Source organism: Lagopus muta, chromosome 6, assembly GCF_023343835.1.
Source record: "Lagopus muta isolate bLagMut1 chromosome 6, bLagMut1 primary, whole genome shotgun sequence".
Lineage (NCBI taxonomy): Eukaryota > Metazoa > Chordata > Aves > Galliformes > Phasianidae > Lagopus > Lagopus muta.
This window is the reverse complement of record NC_064438.1, coordinates 18,751,849-18,774,730: the sequence shown is the minus strand read 5'-3', so window position 1 is coordinate 18,774,730 and position 22,882 is coordinate 18,751,849. Positions and strand designations below refer to the sequence as shown.

Genomic DNA, 22,882 nt, shown 5'->3' with positions numbered 1-22,882 from the left:
CCCATAAAGAATTCTATTCAATAGGCAAAAGGAGTGATGATATGCCTTGCTGCACCTCACCAGTTCCATTCCCAACTATTAAGACATCACATCCTGTGATTATCCCTTTATCCCTTTTTTGCTATATCCATTATCCATGCAGAAACACACACCATTCCATTAAGAAAGTACATATAAGTGGGTAGAAAATTGACCTTTTAGTTATCTTTTTTTTTTTTTTTTTTTTTTTTTTTTTTTTTTGTGAAGAAATACGAATGGTTACTTGAGGAACCTTTACAAATGTTAAAATGTCTCAGAATCAAAAGTAGGCCAGAAAGATCCAAAGATCTTCAAAATCCTGCTGCACACCATTCTGGGTTACCATAATTGAGCAGAAGAACTAGACTGGATGACATCAAGAGGTCCATTCCAGCCTCAAAAGTTCTGTGAACTGGGCTCTCAAGGCATTGTGTTAATGTAAGATGGACTTTACAGTCTCTCTGGCTGCTTACACTAACAGAGCACAGAACTTTGTATTGCATCTCAATCCCAAACTGGAGCTTAGGACTACTTTAAGGACTAAATTGTGATAACTAATTCTGTAACATGGTAAGCATGGGGTAAGCATGGAATGTACAACTTTCTATGTAGGATTGTAGGATATCAACTCAGAGATGAGCCCAAGAGTGGGCTGTGCCGGGTTGTTCTAGTCAAATCATTAGAATAACAGGCTCTGTGCATGGAGCAGTCCAAATGTTTACAGACAATCAGTGATAAACAGCATTTAACCAAAACAAGTTTAAACCCGGATTTTGGAACAGGTTTGTGTGATGTAAATATGCCAGAATGGAAATAAATGTAAATTCTATCAATAAGTCTAATAAAAAGTTCCATCAAATCTTCTCGTAGGCCTAAGGAAGTGACTAAGGGTCACTTTTTAAAACTTTTACTCAGACTACAGAGAACTAAATCAAACACTTTTAAAACAAAACCAACAAACATTGTCTTGTCTGACTGCAGCAGCTGTAAGTATGATCAAATCCTCCTGCTATGCAGATTCATGAAAAGAATTTATGCACTATTTATAAATATAAAACCATTGAAATTCCCATTGTAGCAACTCATGTTCACAAGAACGCTTGATTTATTTTTGTTCTCCTTTCACTCGGTATGGTTCAACTGCCTGCTCTCGATGAAACTAACTTGTTTAACTAATAAAAGCAACTGAATTGAGCAGGGTTTCCCCAGAAGAGGAACAGAAATTTTTTACTGAAGAGTAATACAAAATTAACTGATAGAAAAAAATTCTTAACTGCTTCAAACGTTCAACTAGAAAGGTCTGAGAGGGTCAGATGCACACATCTGCAAGTATTTCATTTTCCATTCCTTGCTGCTGCCACACCTCTGTGGAATCACCAGCCTGACTTACTGCTACGTTACTAACTAACTAGGATGGCCAAGGAGCCAAAACACGGAAACACTAACTTTCGTCACTGTCTGAACTGTTACTTGTTCCTTTCAAGTGTATATCACCGGTCCCCCAGAAATACTTTCACAGGCGTATTTGTATCTATCAAAGGAAAGCATCATGCAAAAAAGTACTTAGTAGACTTTCATGTGGACATAGAAATGTTCCTTCCAGACAAGAAATACAGTGTTCTAGATTACGTGCATACTTCCTTTAAAAATGTTTCCCACATGAAGAAATGTGATACCTGAGATTTATCAGACAAGACCTCTAAAATATTCGTGTTTTCTGAACACTCTTCAGCACTTTCCAGAAAATGTTCATTAGCTACATGAAAAGAAGACAGAATCTTCAACACAGCTTTTCTCTTTTCATTCAGGTAAATGTAACCCCATTCCTTCTATATGAAATTCATTACATGGAAAACTACGGAATTTCTCATTTTCACTGAGAAAAAAGTTTTGTGGCAAGCTTTTTTTTTTCTTTTTCTGTGCGTGTCTCAAGTGGTAAGCTTTAAGTAATGACCATAAAGCAAAACTGCAAAACGCTTTGCAAAATGTGTTCTGTTGTCAGTTTTGCAGAAGTACAAGGCCTTGTGGCAGTGGAGCTACTTCCTCTCTTTTCTTGCTAACATGTAGTTTAAACATCGAATTGAAGACATCAGCACTGATTTGGAACAATCTCACTCTGTACCAGGGTACTTTCAGCAGAGTATGAGAGCATATGACTCTGAGTACAGTGTTCTATATTCCTTTCTAGCTATCTCTCCTGCTTTTTTCAAACCTCCTTCAAAAATCTTAGATGATCTCCTTTTGCATACATTGGGCATATTTTCCTGCACTGAAGGGATTAGATAGTGAAATGCCATTCTACCACTTTCATCTTTTATGTCACTGACATACTGCCTCATATTCAGCATCATCCACTGCAAAACTCAACCATGGCTAATAATGCACGTCCCCTCTCTGATGATATAACTTGTAATCTGGAATCTTCTGAAAGCTTTTCCTGAGTGGACTGGAAGATGGTAATGAAGGGAAGATACTTTCTCAGAGCAACAGAGTAAATATTGTAATTTTTTAAAACAATACATCTTACTATACACGATTGGCACATCAAAATTCCAGGCAGACTTAGCCAGCCCAGATAGGCCACTAGCTCAGACTGTAAGACTGTGGAACCATTTCCAAATGATAATGCACATGCCTACACTAAGCAAGATAAGGACATCAAAGAGGTGATAGATAGTACCGTCTGTGGAGGGACGTGTTTAGTGTACAGTTTCTGCAGACTCCAGGCAATCAGAGCATCTATTTTGGCATGAAAAAGTTGGCCATCTGTGCAATTAGCCTTAGGTATTTCATGGTGACTTCCTATAGGAGGAAAACAACATCTACAGCTGCAGGAAGCACTTTAATATTAAAGTACTATAAAATTAAGTACAGCTTTAGTGACAGGCATATTTTTCTTGTAATTTAGCTCAGTAACTTCACATTTTTTCCTGCACTGTGGATTAAGAGAACTGGAGCCAGAAGTTGGACTCAATGATCCTCATGGATCTTTTCCAATTCAGGATATTTTATTGTTCTATGATCTAGTTCTATTATGTGATCACAATGTAACATCACCTTGCCATGGTCAGTCCAACCCATCATTGCCAAGCTGCTGCTTTACCTCCCTCTTTGACCAATTCTATTTTTATTTTATAATTGCAATCATTTCCTTCTTAATTCACTATTTCTAATGTAGCACTGTATGTGATGCATTTAAACTCAAATAACAAAAGTCTTAAAAATATGGGAAAGAGGCTTACACTGGTTTAAATTTTGAATTATAACAAACAAACTCACTCTAGATCATGTATGTTCTCACTGCACTGAACATCTTTCCTTGTTCCTTTCCAGTTTATATGGCTGAAGGACCAAGGTAAGTCTGAAATTTTTTTCCCCCTGGTAAGCAGGCCATTCCCACTACACTATTTACTGTAACATAATTCTGGAGGCAGTATTACCCATTTAGGAATAAAGGCCCTGGAATAAGTATCCCCTTGCATGAAACAGGAATTCTTTATAGTTTCACAACATTCTAATTAAACTTTGGGACTTGCCTACACTCGAGCTTCTCAGCTTTCTTGCTCAAGTAATTTTACTTTATACAAGAAAGCTGTGGGGTTTTTTTCCGTGTTGAAACTGAAGGACTTAGAGATATGCTTTTCTTTATCAAGCCCCCATCAGTCAATGTGTGATTGTTTTCTGTGGCCAGCTCTCCTGTATCATCTTTGTAGAAAGTTTAATTGCACAAATGAAAATAAACAACATAATCACGTCCTGATTGGGGGAACAATCCATGACATAAAGTGTTAACTATAAACTCTCAGAATGTCTAAGACTCATAATTGCAAGTGACGTAACGTTTATCAAGAAAGCAAAAATCTAGAAGTCACACACTTCCATGAAATATTAGAAAGGCTGGAAGTCTGAAAACACCAATATGGTTCAGTATTATCCTACTATAACTTGACTGTTCTTAACTAGATTTCCTTCTCTCCTTTGCTATGCATCCTCTTTTCCATTGTTTTGTTTACGTCTCATCATAGCCTTACAACGTTGTACTATTCATCTGCTTTAACACCACCAGTTAAGGGCATAAATAGCATTTTTTGCATACAGCATACCTCTCTCAGTACTTCCAATCCAGTCCTGAGTGTTAATTCATCATGTTTCTGTTGTTCCCATGCCGTCTAGTTTCATTTCCTCCACCATCACAAGTTCCTCCGTTGCGTTGCCAGGCTGCAGTATTACTATATAAATATTTGATTTCTCACTGACCGCACCCAGTCTCTCAGATGAGGTGCAGCTCCTTCTGTACCTATACTGTTCCTTATTTTAGTCCACATTCATGACTCTTCTTGCTATACAGTGATGAGACTACTTTGTGGTTTTCTTGTATTCTTACTTATCTTACTTTTCATCCTTTTGGTGAGCAAAAAACTATGCCTGGAAAACATACAGGTCTTTTGCCTCCTTCTTCCCTTGCTCCTTATTTTAAAATTCTTCTGTCTCATCACGATTGCAGAGATTTCTCCAGTTGATTAGATAGAACATGTTTAAAGTAGGTCACCCATTAGCCTTTACCTTTTTACACAGTCGGTAATGTAACAGTCAGAAATGTGAGACAACTGCTTCACAAATAGTGAGGTTTCTAAATGGGAAATAAACTAATAGGGAAGAGGAAAGGCTACATAGCTCAGGAAGTAGATTATTCAGTTTCAATTCTTGGTCTCATTCACATACTATATATTTTCAGACATTTGCCTGTTCTCATTTTTTACATCTACTTTAAAACATTTTGTAGTATCATGGATGTACTTCCCCCATTTTTTTCATCTCTCTTGTGCTTGTTGCACCTCCTTTGCACCACAGTAAACTCCTTTCCCCCTTTGGCATTCACTTCAGCATTTGTAGATTATTAACACGACTGAGTTACCATTTTTACAATTTCCTCCTAAGTCAAATTTTCAATACAGCAATCAATTTTATGCCATGCTTTGCTCTAGAAGTTTTGCAATTGATCAATAGCTCTTTATGTGACTCATGTAGAATAATAATCTTTCCTTATCAAACAACTATACCAAAGAGAGTCCTTTATGCTGCCATAGCTATGATTTACATAATGATTACTGAATGAAGTTAGAGAACCATACAACTCTTCATGCTGACAGCTAACTGAACCACCACTACTTGATTGTTTCTGCTCACTTATCATGCCTCATACATGCCTGGTACAGCTTTCTGGGATAAGGAAACATCTTTTCCTGAAGTCTCTGTGCAGCACATCACAAACTTGCATTACCATGAGCAGGAACACAGATATTGTTAACCACAAAAGAATGCTGTGAAAACAATACAATATTTTGTTTGAATGAAAAGAACATCTAATATTATTATAGTTTTGTACAGTTTTTCATATTTTTTTTGTCCCCAACACTTCTACACGGCTGGAAAAATGTAGCAGAAGGAATCTGGTATCAGCAGGAACTGTGAAAGTATAGTGAATCTTGAACAGCTTGTTATTGTGTAACTATCCAAGGGTTCTAAATTTGCCTTTCAAAACTCAGATGTAATACAATTGCAAAGACATGCATTTAGAAGAAATAAATTTGGGCCCTAAGATTCTTAAATGAAAGTCTAATAATTATTTTCATGAAGGTTCAAATGCTAAGTAGCTTAATGAAAAGCATATCACCAACACTGCAAGAAAACTGACTTCAGCAGCACTTGACAAAGGCCATTGGGATTAGGAAAAGAGGGTCTGTGAGGCTGCATTAAACTCCATTGGCAGTGTCGATTGACAGAGGAAACATTCTAAGTTTCCTTGCAATTAATTTTTCTTTGCAAGGATGTTGGAGAAAGGAGAATTTTAGAAAGGGTCTTTGTCCTTTTCTCACATAGCCTTTGACGTAATGAATTTCCTTGCAGTTTTATTACTGTACACCCAGACCTGGAAAGGTAGATCCTAACAATTACCATGAGGCAGGTAGTCATCAGCTGTGTAAATACAAACATAGCATTCTTATTTCTTTTCCTATAAATAAGTCCAATTTCTCCCTCATGAACATGAAAGAGGATTTGGAACGTGCCTCCTTGTGAATGTGATGGAAGAGAATTTAAACCCTTCAAGAGCTCTCCATGGGAACTTTACAGGGCAGAGACTTGTTGTGCCTTTTTTTCTTTATTTTTTTTTTCTTTTAAACAAAGAGATAGTCTTCTCACTAGCAAATAATAAATGGCATAGAAACTTATCATCCTAGCTTATGGTTCAATGTGAGCAATAAAAATGAGTTGTAGAGAGGAACAGTTGTGGAAGAGAGAGAAATAAAATTTTAAAGGAATATTTTGAGGAATGTATGAGAAGAGGAGGAGAGAAATGAAAGGGAAGAAAAGGTAAAATAAAAACTACACAGTGATTTCCCTTTGGGAAGTACGTGTATGTACAAATAACTGAACAATAGGTACCAGAGCAACAGTACTACTCTCTATTCAACTCCTCTTTGAGAGCATACAGCTCCCCCTTGAAATTACTTCAGGCAATTCAGAGGAGGTTTGGGATGATCATAGAAATCCTGAGCAATGTGGAGAAGTTCCAAATTTTTTTTTTTTTTTTTTGCCTTTGCCAGCCATTTTGAAACCAAACCTACCGGAGTGAAATCTGGCTTAGTTCCTCTGCCTGAGTGTTCCAGAGCTCTACAATAACATGTCATTTTTCTTCCTCCATTCAATCTAACTCATTTTTTTCATGAAGAATTTTTTAGGTTGTATTTTAAGAAGAATAAAAGAATAAAAAGCACTGAAAGTGCCAAACCATAATTAAAAAAGAAAAAATTATATACGAGGCTTAGCTAATAGCTCAAATATCCTCCTTGTATCTCTATCTTCTTGAAAGAATGCCAGACGGCTTAATTATGTGTCAGTACTGTAGACTGAGAAAAATATTTTATTATATGCAGGGAGAGGGGAAGAAAGGAAGGAGACACTGGTTGTGTAGGAAATCCCTTCTCCAGAGGAAAGAAAATCCTGAAATAAATAAGTTTAAAAGCTCTGAGACTGGAAAGTGAATGAACAAATCCAGCACATAGGTCTATATCTAGATAGCTGCTTGGGTTCCATGTTAGTCTTGTGCAGCTATTTCTGTATATTTCTATTTACTGGTGATTTGGTAGCCTCTATCATTGTTCCACCTATTAAAGCCATGTAACAACACTTATTTTAAAGGTCTGCTAGATTTTAAACTTATTTTTTTCTGGGTATTTTTTAATGTAAATACAGTTTGGGAAAAATTCAATCAGAATAGTATGATTGCTTCAAAACACAAAAATAAGATTTGTTTTACTCAAAACTCCATATTTCTGACACTTTTCTTTCAGCTCTCCTTACACCCACATATGTTTTTACATTTCTACATGGGAGTGGTTGCTGCATCAGGACCATGCCATATTCCACCCCTAAAACTGTAAGGGTAATAACTGTGTCTCACCTACACCCAGTGGCTCTTTGCAGCTATTATCAAATATTCCACCTCCACAGGGCATGCCCAAACATGGAGATAAGCACAACTTTCCTTCAAACTGCCAAATATGATGTAGCCACACTAACTCAGAAAAATAAAGAAACTATCAGAGTCGAGGAAAGGAGAAGAGCTGATCCACATATCAGTGGACTGCAAAAAGGATCCTATGAAAAGACCTGGCTGGAAGAGAAGACCACCTAGGTTGATTCAGTATGGGAACGGCCCAGAAAGCAAAAGGGAAACTGTGTGTAACAGAAGCAATAGAAAGGTTCAGCTTTGTGTTGTAAGAAATATAAACAACAGCCATGTCTACACTCACACAACTTTTTTCAAGACCTATTTTTCCTCCTGCCAGGAGGACTTCCACACTGAACACACAGTAAATGCATTCTGCAAATGTGGCTGCACTGTGCTAAAACCTCAATCATCTGTCTTTCTTTCCCTTTTCCCTTAGTGATGGTCTGGACATCAGCATCAGTGCACCACAGATAACTTTCACTGTTAACTGAGACAAAAACTGTGACAATAACAAAGATGTTTTTCTAAGAGGGAGCATTTTTGGAGGCTTTAATTTTGGTTTTGAAAACCCAGCAGGGTTGCATAGAACACCTCTTGTTTTTCAGGTTGCAGGTTCCAAAATTAGGAAATATCAGGACGCACAGATGTATAATCATAACTCTGTTCTGTTGTATGCATAAGGAGCCGCCCTCACAATTTCACAGCCGTATAATTTCCTCCTTCACCATGCATTATTCAGCATCAAACCACGGATTGATGAATTAGTTTCACAAAAACAAGGTCACATATCACGTTAGTTTTATTGCTCTCCTTTTCAGTGTTTTAATAAAAAATATTTTTAAATTATTTTTTTGTTACTTATATACATTAACTATATTACGTATGTTATGAGGGCAGCTCCAAAATTAACATTTCCTATCTTATGATGTTGCCCACAATGCCAGAGGTGGATAGTGCTGGTATGGTGGTAGACGTTGAACCTTCCTGCCAATGTTCTGTGTCATTCTGTTGCTGTACGACCAATGGCAGCAGGGGGGGCAGCCTGACAGAAAGCCAGGTGACATGGAAGTGCATAAGAATCAAAGGTGTGCTATCGAGTTCCTCCATGAAGAAAAAATTGTACCCACTGACACAGCGGGTGGTGGATGGTGCAGTGGGTGACAGTGGGTCACCTCCACTGGTGCAGGTTGTCACAAGCATGGCATGGAGGCTCTCGTGCATCACTGATAAAAATGCAGATCTAATGGTAACTGTGTTGAAAAATAAGTGTTATGTAGCTGAGAATTTGCTCTATTAAGCAGTGTTACAGTGCTTACTGTATCTGTAATTTCCATGGAAATAAATAGGAAGCATTACTTTCAGAGTGACCTATATACATGCAGTCCAAAACTATTTCTCCTCTCTCAGTGTGGCCCAGGCAAGACAAAAGGTTGGACACCCATGGGCTAAGTGAAAATGAATCCTGTCTCTGCCGCATATTTTCTATCTGGATCTGGAGAACTTAAAGCAATTAAAAGAATAATAATAATTAAAGGCTGTACGTTAGCTTCTGGATTACTAAACTGAACCTTCAGCTCCAGTTACAAAAATCTCATTGGTTCACAGCTGCAACTGCAGAGAGAGCTGCTCTTTGAGTGCATGAAGTTCTCTTTACTCCTACATATTCTACAACATGATTTCCTGCATGTCCCATTTTTGTCAGAAATGCACATGATGTTAATGAATAGAACTGTACTTTCTCAAGCTCACAAAGTTGTTTCTTTTCCTCATAAGCCCTACCTATCTCTCCTGGAGGTACTGTGGTTTGTCTTGGGGAGCATTGTAAAGACAAATTATCACTTTTGAAACATTCTGGCACAAATCACAGAGAAGCATGAGGGATTTCTGTTCACCAGAGAGAGCCCCTGAGTGCCACATGTAGACTAACATGGCATAAACAAAATACCAAAAGACTCTCATTAAGTGAGCACTGTCAATGTCAAGCACTGCGTGAGTCTGGGGTTTTGGGAAGATGAAGAGAAGAAGCAGCATGTGATTGTGAAGAAAGCGTGAAGAAAGCACTGTGACCGCTGTAATCAAACTGCACGCCTATATAATTATATCTCCTTTCCCAATTAATTTTAAATGGCTTGATCTAATTATTTCTTATTATACTTACTGACGTGTTCAGGAATATCTATTGCTAATCATAAAAAAACAGCTTTGGGAGGAAGCCAACAAATTAGGAACAGGTAGCGAAAGAGCGCACTGTGGGTTAAGAGTTGGGAATACTCACAGATGACCTAAGGTGAGAAAACAAAAATCATTCTCCTTTACAGCTTCCAGGTTACTTACTAAGTTCACATTTGAGCAGAACAGCCTATAGCAGCGATACCGGCTGCATTTTCCACAGTCTCAGTGCTGGCAACCTCACAGTGAATGGACACTTTCATTCTTTGGAGCATTTTAGTGTTTCATCAGCAACAAACCTTTTGTTGTCTCTCTCTCACATATAGTACAGCCTCCTCTCAAAGAGTAGACACCAACAAGTTCTGCCTGTGCCCAGCTGTCTCCAAGTAAGCAGAACAAATTCTGCTGTGATTTTCTCCTCTAAAGACTAAGTTCACTCTGGGGCACTACTTTTGGATGCAGCAGAAGATAACATTGACATGAAAATGCAACTTTAATATCTTAGCAACAACTTTTTTTTTTTCTTTAGACAATTTCTGGGCTTTTTAAAATGTAAACTCAGTAAAAACATTCCTCCTATATTACTGCAATGACGTTCTTATCAGGAATTCCTTTAAATGGTTTTCTGAAATCCCTGGAAATCACTCAGAATTCCCACTCCTGTCCCACTAAGGACATTTTTCAATTCCAGTTTCTCATCTCAAATGGGGAATGCCTTGATACAATTAATGGGAAGCTTAATCTCAGGGAATGACAAGGAGACTGAAACAGCAGATCACATGAGCTAAGAGAAAAAGAGAGAGATCAGCTAGGGCAGGCTCTGCAGACTCTGCAGATAATAACACAACTGCATCTGAGTGCAGTTTCAGCCATTAGTCACTGCAACGCACATTTGATTGCAGCCAGCATCTCTTGAACTGAGAATGGGAAATTACACCGAGATGTGAAAATCTTAGCTTCTGTAGGTGTTTTACATGTTTTGCCCCTTGGCTGACAGCCGCTACATATGAAGGCAAAGCAGTCACGTGACATGCTGCTAATAACCCGCACAAAATAGTTACACTAATGAAGTTAATTCAGACATGAAATGATTCAAACATATACATGCATTCAAGTAAAATCACGAAGGGCATATAAAGAAGTTTTCAAATAATCAAGGAGCTATGATAGTGGAGTAGAGAACCATCCTGTGCAATATCTCGAGTTAGCAAAATGTGATACACTAATAGGAGACAAAGGAAAACCTGGCCATCAAAGGTCTCCCAAATACCAGGAAACAAACCATTTATCTATCCTGCTCAAACAACCCAAGGAAGTTCATCTAATGCCATTTCTAACATACTCTCCAAGTGAGTGAGATTTTATTTTTCTTAATTAAAGGCCTTCATATTTCAAGCTGCCAATCTAGCATTATTCACATGAAACTTAATTAGCATAGAAAAGTGAATATCAATTGAATAAGTTACTCTTCAGTTTCCACTGTAGCTATATTTTCTTTTTCATTTTCTGATCACTGTGTTCCAAGCACCATAAACTCTGCTTCTTAAGGAACAGAAAGTTTAATTTTGTTATAAAACATCTGATAATGTTTCTCATGATTTTGCTGTTTCCTTTTGACTGGCATGAAACATTACCTTATGATGTTTGGCTTTCATATCACTACTTACATATCACTACTGAAGTTCCCATCTCAACTTTAAACCTCCCAGGCAAAATGCAAAATAGACCAATTCCTCTGTCCAGCAATTTTGGTGTTTTTTTGTTTTGTTTTGTTTTTTGTCCATCATGGCAATATCTAAAAACTATCTGCAAGGGACAAAGATTGCTATTTATTTAGCAGTCCATCACCATCAATTGACTAAGTACAGACTACATTTAAGGATTAATGTCTGTCACTGCAATACAGCAACCAATTGAAAGCATATTGTTTTGACAATTGTTTATTCCAGATGAATACATGTGAGAATGTAAGGTAGAAGAACGCTGTCACTTGGAATCTCACCAGACCTGTGGGTTATGCTCTTAGATGCAAAGGAACATTCATAAGCATAGTTACAGCAAGGTAGTCATCAGCTCTCTCATGCAGTTGGTTTCATCCTAACTGAAGCCAGCTGCCTGGCCAGGAGGGCCAAAAAGACCCAGACGAATTCTCTAAGAACCGAGTGCAGAGAATGAGGTCCTTGCAGAACCTCTCTGCTCATTAGGTAACAGACCCTTATTTGTGCGTGGGGATGAGTATGTTTCTATGGCATAAATCTCCCTTTCCAGTCACACCCTGAGCTCTCTCTCCTACCCAGGAAATTAGCCATGAACAGGTTCTTTGCTGTATTTCTCGTTTTAAGAGCGCCTTATTTTGTAATGTGCTAATACAATTATTGCTCGTTTCTGGTTATTTCTGTAATAATTTTCCTAGAGAAGAGGAAGAGAAGAAAAAAATGATTGCAAAACAAATATTGAGGGTAAAAACAGAGAAAGGATATAGGAAAAAGAAATGATGATGTCCTTAAGTAATAAAGATCCTCAATGGTTTCTTCCTGCTGCAGAATATTTTAAAGTAAGTTTTGCTTTATGGAAATACACAACCAGCCTCAAACAGATACATGCTCAGATGTTTTGGTACCTGTGTTCCCCTGTGCTATTCTTTTCCAGGCTGTTCTTTGTAGATCTGTACATCAACTTTTGGTTGGAGTCACTGGGGTTAAAGCGTGGAGTATCTATTTAGTGCATTCCTCAGAAGTAAACCCAAGGTGATGTTACTCTTCTTCTGCACTTTCAATCAATGTCCAAATCTCATCCAAAAGGAATCAATCAGCTCCTAGAAAAACAGGATTTCTGATCATGATTTGAATATAAACTCCTCTGGAGATACTAGGCATAATACGTACTTTAAAAAAAGTGAATACATTCAGAAATCAAATAGCACACATGCCTTGGACGTACACTTGGAATGCAGAGGAGACGAGATCTGAGAAAAAAGCCTGATCCTGTGAATCCTTGATTTCAAAAGCTACTGGTTGCCAAACAACATGCATGTTTTAATTAGGACCTCGGTGTTGGTATTTTAAGCCTGACATCCGTGCAGTACAGTGCCAGGTACGCATCGTATAACTGCGCGCTGTTGCAATCACTGCTCTGGTTTGCACAGGTGCTCAGTTCATCTCATTTTGCCTGAGAGCAAACACAGGACTGCGTTAATAAAGATGTTGACTGTGTTCTGAAATAGAATAAGAGCTTTAAAACCCAACAGTTCCTATGTCAATCTCTCCTGAATCATTTCATTAGAAGTTTAATAACAGTGCTTTATAATTAATCCAAAGCCCCAAATGTTCCTGTTGGGTGCAGTAGGCAAGAGCTGCCTTTGCACGTAGCGAGCTGAGACTTGTTATTTCCTACAGGTTGGTTTTGGTGACCCTGTAAGAGTAGATTTAATAACTGAGATGCTGTCAAATCAGCTGCCTCTGCCCGCTGTGATGCTGAGCATGCCTTCTGCTTGGTAGCCATCCACTCATGCCCCAAGAATGTTAGCCAGGCTGCAGCAGAGCAGGCTGCACGCAGTAACAGCACTGATATTGTGTAACTTAGTATTCCAGAAACAGTGGAGATACTTTTGGCAACTTAAGTGAAATAATTCAGTGTTTCTAAATGAGAAAGCCCCAAGCCTGAGAAATCTGGGAAATCCTTCCTGTTAGTTCCCATCCAGTAACTCTCACTAGCTTCAATTTCAAGAGCCATTTCACAATTCCTTAGTCTGAGATTTACCAAAAGCAGACAGCTAGAACAAGAACTGTCTCTTGAACACACCAAGAGACTCTTACAAGTTCCCCTAAAGCACACAGTGACTATAGTAAATGGAGGGCTTTTTTTGTTTGTTTTTTGGCAAAACAGATAAAATATATTTTATATATATATGTAATAAATAAAAAGTAAAACAGAATGTTTTAAACATTCTGTGAAACACTGTGAAACAGTGAACAGATGCTTTACTAAGAGTTTTAATTTTGGCAAACCTACTTCTGTTTGGTCCTGTTTTTCATGTTTTCAAGTGACAGGGGATATATCATTCATTGACAGTCAAATCACAGGACAGCATGCGGGCAGGACTTTGTTTAACTTACTCTGAGGGCTTTTTTTTTTTTAACATCCAGTTTGTATCAAGTGACCTTCTCAGACCCAACATTTCATAGAGAAGAAATCCCAAGTCTTCTCTTCAGTAGCACACATGAATACACTCTCTAACACAGAAATATTTTTCTATTTTAAATGTTTCCAATAAAACTATACATAAATAGAACAAAGAGGTGCTCCTGATCTCTTCTGGTCACAAAAAAAAAAAAAAAAAAAAAAAAAACCAAACCAACCAAACACTCTCTTTAAGCATTCAGAAGTTCACTGAAAATATCTTGGACCATTTAAGTCTAAACAAAAATACTTTTGAAATAGACAACATGATATCATGTCATTTTTTTAAAGACAATTTTTACCTCTACATTTAAATTCCTCTAAAATCTTACAGCCTATGATTTATTGTTTGTAATTAAAAAAAAAAATTGGTTGCTTTTTCATACAGTCTATATATCCCAGATAACTGTTCGGACTTTATGAAGTTATCTGTGTTGATTCCATGGTTGTTATTGCAAACTAAGCAACTGGGAAAGCACTCTGAGAAAGCAGAATTATCTTTTCCTTAGAGCACATTCTTCAACTTACTATACTGTGAGAAAAAAGTTAATTACTAGTATGCCATATTGCAGCCCTGCTCAGATAGCATGCATATGAATAATACTGTATGACACACAGGCCACGTATTCATCTGGGGGTATTCTCCACCTCCTGACAGGCAGACCCCACCAACAGTCATCAGCCTCGCATTCTTTAAGCTTACTCAGAAAATTATCAGGCACATGTGCAAAAGGCAGTTAACTGACTCAGTGAAAATGATCAGATTTCCAAAAATGATCCCTCTGATGTAATTGAGATGTCTTTAAAAGAACAAATGAGTCATGTTGCTATAGCAGGACAACGTTTCCACGTATTGTGGCTTTGAGGTATAATCATGGAAAACTGTGACCAGGGAATAAATCACACTCTTGTAACTCACACATACAAGCTGTTACTGTCTCAGCCCAGCTCTATGCAATTCAAGACTTCCTTCGGATTCACCTGTTGTGAACCATCACACAGCATATGATAAATTCCTTTGCTGGCACATATCATATCTCTGGCCAGGACTATTTCACACAGATAACAGACAGAAGAGCCACAGTATCATTTATCTAATGCCACACTGAAAAAGGGAATGCCTTCATAGAGTGGCATTAATCATCCAGAAGGCAGCACTTTCACCTTCTCCCACTAGGCACTATGCCTGAAAGGAAGAGATATCTATTACCTTTTATTTGCAGGGCATATCACTTCCACTAACAAACAGTTGGTCCTTCTTTTCCCCAAGTCTCAGACAGTTTACTGATATCCTATGAAGCAACAAAAACAACAAATGGATACATACAATGAATTAGATTCAAAAATAGATTCAGACATACCTCAAGTGCAAACCAGAGAGGATTCCAGGGGTTCCAGCCCAAAGCAGTGATCTTCAACAATCTTATCTTAGTATTTTGATGCCCTGTGTAGTGGTGGTTTTGCATTAAAATGACTTTGATTTCTGCTCCTGGACATACACAGAAAGTCCAAATGCAAAATTCACTGAGATCAGAAGAGCTAAAAAGTATGGTCAGATTTCTCATCATTGATGGGAAATATTGATTACTGTTTACCTAACAATAACAGTCAATAGAACTTTGTTTTTGGCAAGTAATAATTGATAAAGTGTAGACACGCTCTTGAGAACTACTCCTGCAGGACAACCAACCTCCTGGTGGGCTGTATTTGACTTCGAATGTTGTAATGCCTGCTCCATTGTGGCTCACTTCTTTAAGTATAGGTAAAGATAATTAGGTGATTTTTACCCCCTGGGTTACCTGTGTGTTGTTGTTGTTTTCATAGACATGTGAATCAGAAACAGAAGTGAACTTACATCTTCTACTTCTTAAGCAAGACTAGGCTTAAGACTTCCCTTCATAAAAATGCATGGTAAATACTCCACCACAGATAAGAATAACAAAAAAAAAAAAAAAAAAAAAAACCTCCAGTTTTATTATCCCTCAAGTCATGACTAAAGTAGAATTCTAACGCAAAGATAAAGGTCAGATTTCAGAATTGCTGTTCTACTGGCCTCCATCAGTCTGCCTTGAATGACCAGTTTGGCTTCTAGTCCAACTCTCCATGCACTGCAAGATGCTTACTATCCACAGGTTCCCTTTTTCATTGGAGAATTCCATCATTAACATCCAGGATTTTCAGTAACTGACAGTCTAAATGACTCAGAAATCCCAGGGAATTAATTATAAGCATAAATACTGGCACTGGTACCAGATATATGGGAGATGGTCCATCAAAAGCATGCACCAAAGTCTCTTAGTTTCTTCCTTCTGAAAGAAAAGTGAATGGGATTGCCTTGTTAGAAATCACAGACTCTCAAAATCTTTAAAATAGGGTGTTGCAATAGTCAGCATTTCAAAGTAGTTACTTTCTGCAAGGAGAGGTGATACATACATAAGGAGGAACCACTCATGTTCATTCTTTGATTTTGGCAAAACAAAATGCTATCACTCAGTTACCCCTCCTACCCAAGTTTCCTGTCATTCAAGACTGAATCATTTACTTTCAAAAACAGAATTCTTCCATTGAGATCTTCGAAACGTATGTCTGGGAGAACAAAACAAAAAAGTCCTTAAAACTGTCTTACAAAAGAGAGATCACATTAAGCAACACTTAGACTTGGCAGTTGTCAATTGGTGATAAAGTCTTGTATACAGAACAGTTGACAGCCTACACCACTATCCATGAACACTACAGTTTGATGGAACGATAAAAAAGAACAACGAAAAAATTAAATCGCAATCCAAATAATTTCCAGACAAAATGGACATAATGCTGAAATGAGTTTGCTTGCTTTAAATTAAGGGTTGTGATATTTCTGTCCTCTCCTACAAACTAGAGATTTACCCAGATAAAGTATGGAATGAGTTACGTCTGAATGGGTTTACTTTGAAAAAGCTGTACTTTAAGGACACTATGACCTAAGCTGAAGAGCAAGCTAAGCAACACGCAGAAGACATGCACTGGAAAGGAGAAAGAAACTCCTGTGGCAGAAGCATCTATCAAGCCATTTGAGATTGAAAGTTCACTTCTTGAATACAGAATTTGATTCTCAGACCAGCTGCATTGAGGGAAATATGACGTTATTCACCTTTGAAAGAAAATTATTAGAGAAACTCCCTAAAGTGGAAAGAAAGCCACGTACCTCCCCAGAACTAATCAGGGGAGTTAGCTATGCAAACAAATTACATTACTTATCAGACTGTTTTGGATAATTAAGTCTCATGGGCCAGGGTGTAATCACTGGAAAATTCCCACCCTCTCCCCACCTCTGTGTATGACTTTGACTATATTTCTCATGTGTCTTATTCCTGTTTTACTGTAAGCTCATCAATCATACAACACTACTGAAAACAGGATGTAGAGGTGAATCGTTATCTTCCAGGTTAAACTGTTTGACTGTAAATAAGAGACAAGAGCTCCTGCCCCACTGAACTTAAATTCTCTGTGCCTGAACACTTTTGCATTCTGAAAACACTGCAAAGATTACATAAATTAGTTTTATGCTCAAAGGCTGAGAGCCACAGGAGAACCCGGACAACATATTGGTTTAGCCCCATGTGGATGAGGACCATCCACAGTTTCTGATCAGCCTGCAGAGCTGTCACAGAACAGAGGCAGATTTTGCATCAGGCTTTTCCTTAGACCATGAATGAGCTGTACACCACTATGTAAGGCTGCCAACTTTTTCTTGTGGACCAGAATTAGGAAAAGAGCTGTTTGAACCTGAAAGGAGCAACAGCTTTGCAGTTCTGGAAACAGACCCAATAAGTGTCATAAAAGAAGATACTGGATAGAATTTATAGTAATAACAACAGACCCACATCATGTTTAACCAGATAGGGAAGGACCTGAAAATGATGTAGGATAACTGTGTCTAACATCAAGGTTGAAAAAACAAAAATAAAAACTCAGACATACTTATCGAGAAAATATCCACCTGACAAGTGAACCTGGCTATAAAAAGAGTAAGAACTGTACAGTGCTCATACTACTAAAAATATTTTTTCCAATATTTTTTCACAGTACTAAATATTAAATCACTGCTAACACATTTCTGGGGAAAAAAAGTATCCTTAGAAAGGAAGACAAGAATGATGTGAGCAACTTTCATCTGTTCTTTAGCCAAGATATAGCTAAGTAAATAAATAAATCTTCTCTCAGCATTAATAACTTTGCAAAAGCGATTTTCTTAAAACTGAGAAAATGATGAACACCATGATAGAAACTGTGCAGTTTGATAGTTCAGTCAATATTTCACTTTCTTCCTAAGAAAATTCTCATGGCAGAGGTAAGCATCCTAGACACAATGGCCTTGTTTCTATTATTTCAATCAATATTATGCTAAATTTTGGATAAGCTCTATGTTATAATTGCTTATATATTGCAATAAATAACATTCTTTATGCCTCTCCACTCAAGCAACATAGTCCCCAGGATGAGCAGACTGAATGATCTGCAGGAAGGTCAGTTCAGACTCTGATGGCTCCTTGTGAAGCATCTCACACTTTCAAGCATTCCACTAAGGGGATGTCCTGATGGGGAAACAGTACTTTTTCTATTGGCAGCTGCCACTGAGTCATCAAGCACAAGTGATGAGATAGAATCTATTTCCCAACGTCTTGAACATCAGTGATTCAGTGACCACGTAGATAACAGACTGCTTCCTTTTAAAAGTTAACCACAAAGCCCAGACAGCATTATTAAAAGAAATAATGTAGCTAGAAACTGTATCTAGGGGTGACAAATGAGCCAGACTTGTGATGGATCAGCTGCTGCTTTAAAAAAAAAAAAAAAGCAAAATAGTTGAAAAGACTTCCCTTCTTTTTATAAGACTGCTTTTGTACGCCATATAAGACAGAAGTCCTTACACACTTTCTATGTAAAACATTCTAGAAAGCACTGTTTTAGCAAAACTCCTCTGACCTTGCTAGCTAGTAAGACCGGTGATGACAGAGATTGTTTTTTGGATATTTTACTTCATATTATTGAATGCATAAGAACAAAAATTTAAATTCAACATTAGGCAGCACGTGAGCACCTGATCTAATGTAGGTGTCCCTGTTCAGTGCAGGGGAGTTGGACCAGGTGGCCTTTGAAGGTCCCTTCCAACTCAAACCATTCTATGATTCTATAGTCCTTTCTGGAGAGGTGGGAGACAATCTGCCTAGAGCACTTCCCAGAGCACAAGTCACTGCACAGCCCCTTCCCAATTCACTGCTTATTCTACTGTTCCAGTGTGACAATCTTGGCTAACTTTCCAGAGCAGCCTTAAAAGCCAGCCACTGTAGTATATCACACAGCCTTAAGCTACTCATGCTAGTAATTGCACTGTGCAGAGGGAGGGAACTTTGCCTCTCTTCCCAGGCAGGACAGAGTAGTTGCAATCTTGGCCCGATGTTTGACTTGGAGAAGATTTAGAATTAACACTCCAGCATGAAAGCCCTAATACTCCATGGAAAAAAATACCATTATTAAAATGGCCTAAGTGCCAAGTAACTATACTTACTGTTGCCATGAGTGAAAGACCACTCACTTCCATTCAAATCCTTTTGTCTTTCATGCAAATCTGAATAGGCAGCACTGGGCTAATAATATAGCTGAGACCTAAAATAAGAGTGGAAATAGAGACTTAGAAATGAGAACAGAAAAAAAAAAAAAAAAGGAAAATTGAGTGGCAAGCAAAACAGAATTATGTGAAAACTAGTTGGGAGTGTGAGTGCCAAGGATAAAGCTGGAGGAAAGAGAGAAATGAGTTACACTAAGACAAAGAGGAAATTAAAAAAAGAGAGATCAGAAGACTAAGACAAGGCCACGGGTCTTTGCAAAGTTAGGTTTCCAGAGGCTGCCCTAATAATGTCAAGACATATATTTTCATTTTGCACTGAAGGGGTTCTTTTTCCTTAATCACTAAAGATTTCCAGGGTATTCATCATCCAGTAGGCTAGCGAGTGAGAGTTACTGATTGCACACTGCTGTACTCATTGCTAAGTCTCTAAAACAGCTTGCAAGTGTGACATTAAAACCTGATACTCAGCAGTTAGCAGTACAACTTGAGGAAGATCCTGTTGCATCATACACATCTCACGCTTGTGTCTTTTGTACCCAAACACTAATTTTAAATCTCCTCCAAGTCAAACATCTGACTATGATTGTTCTTGAAGAAGGAATAGCTGTCCAAGGAAAAAAATGATCTACTGTGACCCCTTACAACAGATTTTGATGGTGTTTCTTTTTTTTGTTTTTTTGTTTTTTAAACTAGACATTTTTAAACTAGACACTTGGCAATTCAACATGTTTCTTGCTTAGGCCATTCCTGTGAATATTCATCCAATGAGGTTGTTGAACCTGATAAAAAATTTGCAAGACAGAAAGTAACAGCATCTGATTTTACTAGCCTGTGGGTTTTATAGCAGAGGTATAATGCTGAGGTACAATACAACTGGTTCTCGTATAAAAATATACAGCATTCAATTAAGGTTAAAATAAAAACTCATTTGTTATGTGAAAAAGTGGGTAAGCGGATCCAGTTGTGTTTATTTTAATGTCTTTAAATGCTCCCAAACTGGACTTTAAAAGGAAGAAAGCAGAGAGAGCTTTCAAAAAATCTACCTATTTCCTATACAAAGCTTGGTTCATTCAAGGGCAAACCATGCCAGGCAAATTTAATCACTTTGGTACAGACATCAGGCAAAAGAAACATAGGAACTAAAGCTTCTAGATCATTCCTTAATGCTAGCGCTCCATATGAATTCACATGAAAAAAAAATCACTACTACCCAAATGAGGAGGAGTACAAGTGGGTTCTCTTGCAGTGACTTAGGTACTTAGGAATTTATATTCTACTGACACAATAATACTTAAGCTCTTGCAGGATACATTTTTAGGCGTTGAGATCCCATTAGTCAGTGATAGGAACCTGATTTATTAGGACAATTTTACCCTTCAGCATTTCACTAGTTGTACCATGACAAAGTAATCAAGTCCTGATTTCCAGCTAATTGCTGGTCTATTAACTTTCCACGCAAAACAAAAGAAGCAGGAGCTGAGACAAAGCTAGAAACAGGGGCATTGTAATCCAGGTCAGTAGTGAAGCCTCCTCATCCCTGAATTTATGTGAGAGCCAGGCCCACGGGCAGGGATATATGCAGAGACATATTGCGTATATGTATTCCAAGTGAGGCTGGTTAGGGGCTCTGAAGGCCTATTAGTACCCTCAGAGAGCTCTGATGCTCATTATCTCCTCCAGCAATGTCAGCTGAGTCTTTATTCATATACAGTCTTCAGTGATGCAGAATGGCATGCATACATTAGCCCAGTGCACAGCACTGAGAGTGGGGAGATGTCAAGTACAAGCAGCTGAATATGTTCATAGCTGTGGAAGATGGTATAAACATGGGACACACAACATGGCTGCAGAACTTTAAGACAAGACAAAAGGAAGGAGGGAGAATATTGCACATTCCTGTGGCTGTTTCACAACGAAGATGCTAAAATCATTCTCTGCACATAGAGAAGGCACACACTGGAGATTCAGTTAGCACTAAATAGTGTTTGGAAAAAATCCAATACTTTTTTTCTTTTTTTTGAAACAATGCATTTTCCAAGTGTTCATTTATAATTTCAGTATTGTATTGACATTAACCACCTATGCCTTTCCAGCTAAGTTAACACTAACATTTGAGGCAGCTTAAATCTGATTTGTATAACCTTTAAAATACATATAACATTATGATTTCTGATTCACTTTAATTTTTTTTCTGTTCCTTTATGACTTCAAGAACACTCAGAATCTGAGACTCTAAAGCCTACGTTGGTAGTAATTTCATTCTGAGTACTTCCTTTTCTTCTGGTTAGAAAAAAAAAAAAGATCTGATTACAACACCAGGTTTTTTCCTCAAGAATGACTTCAAGTGATTTCAGACAGACTGCTGTATCATTTGTGTTCCACAGGAAAATCAGGAACTGGACAGTCAAAGCATGCCATTCCAAATGTCAAGAGATTCAATAAGAATACAGTCTTGGAAATTCAGTTGCAAGATATTTTGTGAAAGAGAGTCAACTGAATTTTCTGAAGTCACTAACCTACACCAAGCATAATTTTAACCTTTACAATGAATGCTTTCGTTTAAGATCTTTTTCATTAGATCAAACAGTTGTTAATTTGTTGAGAAATCACATTTACTGCTTGTTTAGAGACTGTAAGAGATTGGATAGCCACTCAGAGACTCGGGATACAAAGCACATAATTTGTCATTCTTACCTCTTCCCAGTTGGAGCAGACAGCAAACATGTTGTGGTTCACTGCCCTGCATTTACCCAGCAGGCACAGCAAACTGCACTTCTGTTTTATCTGTAGTCTATGAGAATTATAGAGATGGGGCTGGTGTTTACAATTTGCATTGGACTCATGCTCTCAGGAGTCAGAAACTGCTTGCATGTTGCCAAATATACTGGCATATCACAGAGATGCCACACTGCAGAGATAAGGTATACACTTTCCTTAAAAAACAACAGCAAACAACACAATAATAATCCATGCAATTAATGATTCAGTGAGGTACAGTAACACTATAACCAGAGATAAGGCTGTTACTTATTAAATCCACTTGATTTTTTCCTCAAGAATAAAGAGTATGCTAACTCTGTCTAATACTTCGCTGCCTTTCCTTTAGGTTTTTTATTGCCATAGTAATGACAGTGCTGCTTTGAGGATAATATTTACGATTGTGATTGGGTAGTGGATCTAAATGTCAATGATGGAAATCCACCCAATCTTAAAGTTTGAGAATGGTGAATAATTTATCCTTATAAGTAGTGGAAAGGGAAGAAAAAAAAAAAAGCTTGTTGAAAACTCAGATCAAAATAAGAAGTTTCTTCCAGATTCAAGGACAGTTTTACTCCAGGCTTTGATCCTTGTTGCCTTCTTCTAGTACTGCTACTTCAGCACATATGAGCAATGGA

At 37.8% G+C, this 22,882-nt stretch overlaps 1 long non-coding RNA gene across 6 annotated transcripts in view; it reads right to left on the bottom strand.

Moving 5' to 3' along the window:
* LOC125695355 (uncharacterized) overlaps positions 1-22,423 on the bottom strand; it is a 44,626-nt gene extending 22,203 nt beyond the window's left edge. For 4 of the 6 annotated variants that reach the window (XR_007377927.1, XR_007377931.1, XR_007377928.1 and 1 more), the window contains exons 1-4: positions 19,428-19,516; positions 16,130-16,188; positions 15,090-15,171; positions 12,321-12,515 (exon numbers count right to left, since the gene is read on the bottom strand). This is a non-coding gene — a long non-coding RNA (uncharacterized LOC125695355). Of the gene's footprint in view, positions 1-12,320; positions 12,516-15,089; positions 15,172-16,129; positions 16,189-19,427; positions 19,528-22,181 lie in introns of those variants that run through there. The other 2 variants (XR_007377929.1, XR_007377930.1) reach the window with 2 other exon arrangements.
* Between the last annotated feature and the right edge of the window lie 459 nt (positions 22,424-22,882).